The following is a 7465-nucleotide window of genomic DNA, read 5'->3' on the forward strand; positions in this document are numbered from 1 at the left end:
GAGCCACGATACGGAAAACCTTCCAGAGACGCCGCCGCCGCCAATCCCATCTCGGGGGATTCAGGAGATCTCCTCCGGCACCCTGCCGGAGAGGGGAATCATCTCCCGAAGGTCTCTTCATCGCCATGATCGCCTCCGGATCGATGTGTGAGTAGTCCACCCCTGGACTATAGGTCCATAGCAGTACTAGATGGTTGTCTTCTCCTTATTGTGCTATCATGTTAGATCTTGTGAGTTGCCTATCATGATCAAGATCATCTATTTGTAATCCTACATGTTGTGTTTATTGGGATCCGATGAATATTGAATACTATGTCAAGTTGATTATCAATCTATCATATATGTTATTTATGTTCTTGCATGCTCTCCGTTGCTAGTAGAGGCTCTGGCCAAGTTGATACTTGTGACTCCAAGAGGGAGTATTTATGCTCGATAGTGGGTTCATGCCTCCATTAAATCTGGGACGATGTGACGAAAGTTCTAAGGTTGTGGATGTGCTTGTTGCTACTAGGGATAAAACATCGATGCTTTGTCTAAGGATATTTGTGTTGATTACATTACGCACCATACTTAATGCAATTGTCCGTTGTTTACAACTTAATACTGGAGGGGTTCGGATGATAACCTCGAAGGTGGACTTTTTAGGCATAGATGCATGCTGGATAGCGGTCTATGTACTTTGTCGCAATGCCCTGATTAAATCTCATAGTACTCATCATGATATATGTATGTGCATTGTTATGCCTTCTTTATTTATCAATTGTCCAACTGTAATTTGTTCACCCAACATCTGTTTATCTTATGGGAGAGACACCACTAGTGATCTGTGGACCCCGGTCCTATTCTTTACATCTGAAATACAATCTACTGCAATTGTTCTTTCATCGTTCTTCGCAAACAATCATCATCATCCACACTATACATCTAATCCTTTGTTACAGCAAGCCGGTGAGATTGACAACCTCAACTCGTTACGTTGGGGCAAAGTTCTGTGATTGTGTTGTGCAGGTTCCACGTTGGCGCCGGAATCCCTGGTGTTGCGCCACACTACGCTCCGCCACCAACAACCTTCAACGTGCTTCTTGACTCCTACTGGTTCGATTAAACCTTGGTTTCTTACTGAGGAAAACTTGCTACTGTGCGCATCACACCTTCCTCTTGGGGTTCCCAACGGACGTGTCAACTACACGCATCATGGAGTTACACTTGCAAGAACATGGATTCACAAAAAGAAATACAGTCAGGTCGATAGAGCAAGAGCGTGGATGAAACATACGTGGTGAGCAGTGTGGCGGGACGAGAGAAGAAGAAGCAGGGAGGTGCTCTGCTCCGACCTGTGCAGTGCAGAAATAGTAGTGGCAATGCCCACAGGCCACCTCTCCCTCCTCCTATATGTATGCAGGTAGGCTGCCCTGAGCCGTTGGTTGGCGAACGAACGGATCGGGTAACTGGAACGCACACCACGCCGCTGCATGTGCCCTGTCACGCTGCAGTCTTGGACCAGACTCAAGAGGCGGAGCGTTCGTGATGTCCAAGCCATCGTTTGGAGATAGAAAATTCCATGCCCCACCTGTCAGTCACCCATTAGGCAGAAAGCTCGCCAACAACTCGGCCACCACTTTTGGCGAGAGAAACAAAAGTCCAAGGAAAGGAAAAGTTTCTCCGTTCCAAAGAAAGAGAAAAGATTCTGTACTGTACGCTCCACTCTTTCGGCGCCGCCGGAGAAGCAGAACGCCAGCGAGAAGAAGGTGGAGGTGGAGGAAGGCGGCGAGAAGAAGGTGGAGGTGGAGGAAGGCGGCAAGAGAACAAGGTGGAGGACGGCGGCGGGAACAAGGTGGAGGTGGAGGGCGGCGGCGAGAAGAAGGCAGCGGCGGCGGCGAGAAGAAGGCGGCGGCGTGCTTCGGAAGGACGACAAGATCCTCGACACCACAATCCAGGAGTCCTCCGCCGACACGAGCCGGGACTGCATCAACAACAGGCTCCGCCTCGCCAAGGAGTAGGTAACCACCTCTTTCCCCCAGCCCTGCTCCCCGCTTCCCCTGTTCCTCTCTTGTGTGCATGCGGGGAAAAAGTACGAAATCCGGATGTACCAGCGCCTTCTCTTTGTGTGCCTCTGTGTGGTGCATCTTTCACATGTTTTATACACATTATATGTCATTATTATGCATTTTCCGGCACTAACCTATTGACGAGATGCCGAAGAGCCGATTCTTTGTTTTCTGGCTGTTTTTCGTTTCAGAAATCCTAGTAAGGAAATATTCTCGGAATTGGACGAAATCAACGCCCAGGGTCCTATTTTTCCACGAAGCTTCCAGAAGACCGAAGAGGATACGAAGTGGGGCCACGAGGTGGCCACACACTAGGGCGGCGCGGCCCAAGCCCTGGCCGCGCCGGCCTGTTGTGTGGGGCCCTCGTGTGGCCCCCTGACCTGCCCTTCCGCCTACTTAAAGTCTTAGTCGCGAAACCCCCAGTACGGAGAGCCACGATACGGAAAACCTTCCAGAGACGCCGCCGCCGCCAATCCCATCTCGGGGGATTCAGGAGATCGCCTCCGGCACCCTGCCGGAGAGGGGAATCATCTCCCGGAGGTCTCTTCATCGCCATGATCGCCTCCGGATCGATGTGTGAGTAGTCCACCCCTGGACTATGGGTCCATAGCAGTAGCTAGATGGTTGTCTTCTCCTCATTGTGCTATCATGTTAGATCTTGTGAGATGCCTATCATGATCAAGATCATCTATTTGTAATCCTACATGTTGTGTTTGTTGGGATCCGATGAATATTGAATACTATGTCAAGTTGATTATCAATCTATCATATATGTTATTTATGTTCTTGCATGCTCTCCGTTGCTAGTAGAGGCTCGGCCAAGTTGATACTTGTGACTCTAAGAGGGAGTATTTATGCTCGATAGTGGGTTCATGCCTCCATTAAATGCGGGACAGTGATGAGAAAGTTCTAAGGTTATGGATGTGATGTTGCTACTAGGGATAAAACATCGATGCTTTGTCTAAGGATATTTGTGTTGATTACATTACGCACCATACTTAATGCAATTGTCCGTTGTTTACAACTTAATACTCGGAGGGGTTCGGATGATAACTCGAAGGTGGACTTTTTAGGCATAGATGCATGTCTGGATAGCGGTCTATGTACTTTGTCGTAATGCCCTGATTAAATCTCATAGTACTCATCATGATATATGTATGTGCATTGTTATGCCTTCTTTATTTATCAATTGTCCAAGCTGTAATTTGTTCACCCAACATCTTGTTTATCTTATGGGAGAGACACCACTAGTGATCTATGGACCCCGGTCCTATTCTTTACATCTGAAATACAATCTACTCGCAATTGTTCTTTACTTGTTCTTCGCAAACAATCATCATCATCCACACTATACATCTAATCCTTTGTTACAGCAAGCCGGTGAGATTGACAACCTCACTCGTTACGTTGGGGCAAAGTTACGTGATTGTTTTGTGCAGGTTCCACGTTGGCACCGGAATCCCGGTGTTGCGCCGCACTACACTCCGCCACCAACAACCTTCAACGTGCTTCTTGACTCCTACTGGTTCGATTAAACCTTGGTTTCTTACTGAGGGAAACTTGCTATCGTGCGCATCACACCTTCCTCTTGGGGTTCCCAACGGACGTGTCAACTACACGCATCAAGCAAATTTCTGGCGCCGTTGCCGGGGAGATCAAGACACGCTGCAAGGGGAGTCTCCCACTTCCAATCTCTTTACTTTGTTTTTGTCTTGCTTTATTTTTATTTACTTCTTTGTTTGCTGCACTTAAACAAAACACACAAAAAATAGTTGCTAGTTTTACTTTATTTACTGTCTTGTTCTCTATATCAAAAACACAAAAAAATTAGTTACTTGCATTTACTTTATCTAGTTTGCTTTATTTACTACCACTAAAAATGAGTAATCCGGAAGTTGAAGTTCGTTCCTTTAAGCAACAAGGGGGAGAAAGTTCTAAAGATGCTTGGTATAGAATTAGCGATGCTCATCATAGGTGCATTAAGAAACACTCCACTATTATACTACTTAGGAACCTTTATGTTGGTATCTCTACCTGGAATAGGTATGTTCTTGATACTCTTGCGGGAGGTAATTTCCTAGGCACTCCTGCATTAGAAGCTAGTTGCATCATTGAGAGTCTAGTTGGAATACCACCTGTTAATGAAACTAAAATTGAAGTCTCTCTTGAAGATGTCATGAAAAAGTTGGAGGTCATAGAGAAAGATCTTCCAAGTATTGAGACTAAATTGGGAATAATACTTAATAGCACTGATAAACTTGATAAATCTCTAGGTGGAATTAATGAGAGAATTACTGTTTTAGAAACTTGTGCTACTCATGATAATCTAACCCATAGGATTAGTGAAGTTGAAGAAGCTATGGGAACCTATGGTTCAACTTTTTCTTCTCTTAAGTTTAAGGAGAAAGCTTATGTGGGTAAGGAGCAAAAATTCATGTATGTCTCTAAAGTGCCTAAGCCAAAAAACTATTATAGGCCTAAAATTGACAAAGCCCTTAGCACCACTATGGATGATGTAATATCTAAGATACCTATTGATGTTGATGCTTCATCTCTTGATAATACTTGATACACACTTTCTGCGCCTAGCTGAAAGGCGTTAAAGAAAAGCGCTTATGGGAGACAACCCATTATTTTACTTCTGCACTTTATTTTATATTTGAGTCTTGGAAGTTGTTACTACTGTAGCAACCTCTCCTTATCTTTATTTTATTGCATTGATGTGCCAAGTAAAGTCTTTGATAGTAAAGCCAATACTAGATTTGGATTGCTGCGCAGAAACAGATTTCTTGCTGTCACGAATTTGAGCGGTAGTCTCTGTAGGTAACTCAGAAAAATCTGCCAATTTACATGCGTGATCCTCAGATATGTACGCAACTTTCATTCAATTTGGGCATTTTCATTTGAGCAAGTCTGGTGCCTCAAAAAAATCGTCTTTACGGACTGTTCTGTTTTGACAGATTCTGCCTTTTATTTCGCATTGCCTGTTTTGCTATGTTTGATGGATTTCTTTGTTCCATTAACTTTCGGTAGCTTTGTGCAATGTCCAGAAGTGTTAAGAATGATTATGTCACCTCTGAATATATGAATTATGCACTGACCCTCTAATGAGTTTGTTTTGAGTTTGGTGTGGAGGAAGTTTTCAAGGGTCAAGAGAGGAGGATGATACAATATGATCAAGAAGAGTGAAAAGTCAAAGCTTGGGGATGCCCCCGTGGTTCATCCCTGCATATTTTAAGAAGACTCAAGCGTCTAAGCTTGGGGATGCCCAAGGCATCCCTTCTTCATCGACAACTTATCGAGTTCCTCTAGTGAAACTATATTTTTATTCCGTCACATCTTATGTGCTTTACTTGGAGCGTCTGTTTGTTTTTGCTTTTGTTTTCGTTTGAATAAGATCGGATCCTAGCATTCTTTGTTTGGGAGAGAGACACGCTCCGCTGTTTCGTATGAACACATGTGTTCTTAGCTTTATCTTTAATGTTCATTGCGAAAGTTGGACTATTCCATTCATAGTTATATGGTTGGAAACGGAAAATGCTGCATGTGGTAAATGGTTTAATGTCATGAATAATGTGATACTTGGCAATTGTTGTGCTCATATAGATCATGTTTAAGCTCTTGCATCATGTACCTTGTACTCATTAATGAATAACTACATAGAGCTTGTTAAAATTTGGTTTGCATGATTGATCTCTAGAGTCTAGATATTTTCTCGGTTGAGGTGTTTGAACAACAAGAAGACAATGTAAAGTCTTATAATAGTTACAATATGTTCATATGTGAGCTTTGCTGCACCTTTTATACTTGAGTTTGCTTCAAACAACCTTGCTAGCCTAGCCTTGTATTGAGAGGAATTCTTCTCGTGCATCCAAATCCTTGATCCAAATACTATGCCATTTGTGTCCACCATACCTACCTACTACATGGTATTTCTCTGCAATTCCAAAGTACATTACTTGAGTGCTACTTTTAAAATTTCTATTCTTTGCCTTTACAATATATAGCTCATGGGACAAATAGCCTTATAAACTATTGTGGTGAAGAATATGTACTTATGTGTCTTATTTCTTAATAAGTTGCTTGTTGAGCGGTAATCATGTTCCTGGGGACGCCATCAACTTTTACCTTTGTTGAATATCATGTGAGTTGCTATGCATGTTCATCTTGTCTGAAGTAAGGGAGATTTTCATGATCAAATGGTTTGAGTATGCATACTGTTAGAGAAGAACATTGAGCCGCTAACTAAAGCCATGATTCATGGTGGAAGTTTCAGTTTGGACAACTAATCCTCAATCTCTTATGAGAAAATTAATCGTTGTTGAATGCTTATGCATTAAAGAGGAGTCCATTATCTGTTGTCTATGTTGTCCCGGTATGGATGTCTAAGTTGAGAATAATCAAAAGCGAGAAATCCAATGCGAGCTTTCTCCTTAGACCTTTGTACAGGCGGCATAGAGTTACCCCTTTGTGACACTTGGTTGAAACATATGTTATGCAATGATAATCCGTGTTAATCCAAGCTAATTAGGACAAGGTGCGAGAACTACTAGTATACTATGCATGAGGCTTGCAACTTATAAGATATCTTATACATAACACATATGCTTTATTACTACCGTTGACAAAATTGTTTCTTGTTTTCAAAATGAAAAGCTCTAGCACAAAAATAGTAATCCATTCTTCCCTCTGCAAAGGGCCAATCTTCTACTTTATTGTTGAGTCAGTTTGCCTATTCTTTCTATCCCAGAAGCAAACACTTGTGTCAACTGTGTGCATTGATTCTTACATGTTTATCTATTGCACTTGTTATATTACTTTGTGTTGACAATTATCCATGAGATATACATGTTGAAGTTGAAAGCAACCGCTGAAACTTATATCTTCCTTTGTGTTGCTTCAATGCCTTTACTAAGAATCTATGGCTTTATGAGTAACTCTTATGCAAGTCTTATTGATGCTTGTCTTGAAAGTATTATTCATGAAAAGTCTTTGCTATATGATTCATTTGTTTACTCATTATCTTCATCATTGCTTCGAATCGCTGCATTCATCTCATATGCTTACAATAGTATGATCAAGATTATGATAGCATGTCACTTCAGAAATTATCTTTGTTATCGTTTACCTACTCGAGGGCGAGTAGGAACTAAGCTTGGGGATGCTTGATACGTCCCAAACGTATCTATAATTTCTTATGTTCCATGCTACTTTTTTCACATGTTTTATACACATTATATGTCATTATTATGCATTTTCCGGCACTAACCTATTGACGAGATGCCGAAGAGCCGATTCTTCGTTTTCTACGCTGTTTTTGGTTTAGAAATCCTAGTAAGGAAATATTCTCGGAATTGGACGAAATCAACGCCCAGGGTCCTATTTTTCCACGAAGCTTCCAGAAGACCGAAGAGGAT

This window comes from Lolium rigidum, chromosome 3 (genome assembly GCF_022539505.1).
Source record: "Lolium rigidum isolate FL_2022 chromosome 3, APGP_CSIRO_Lrig_0.1, whole genome shotgun sequence".
NCBI classification, from domain to species: Eukaryota; Viridiplantae; Streptophyta; class Magnoliopsida; order Poales; family Poaceae; genus Lolium; species Lolium rigidum.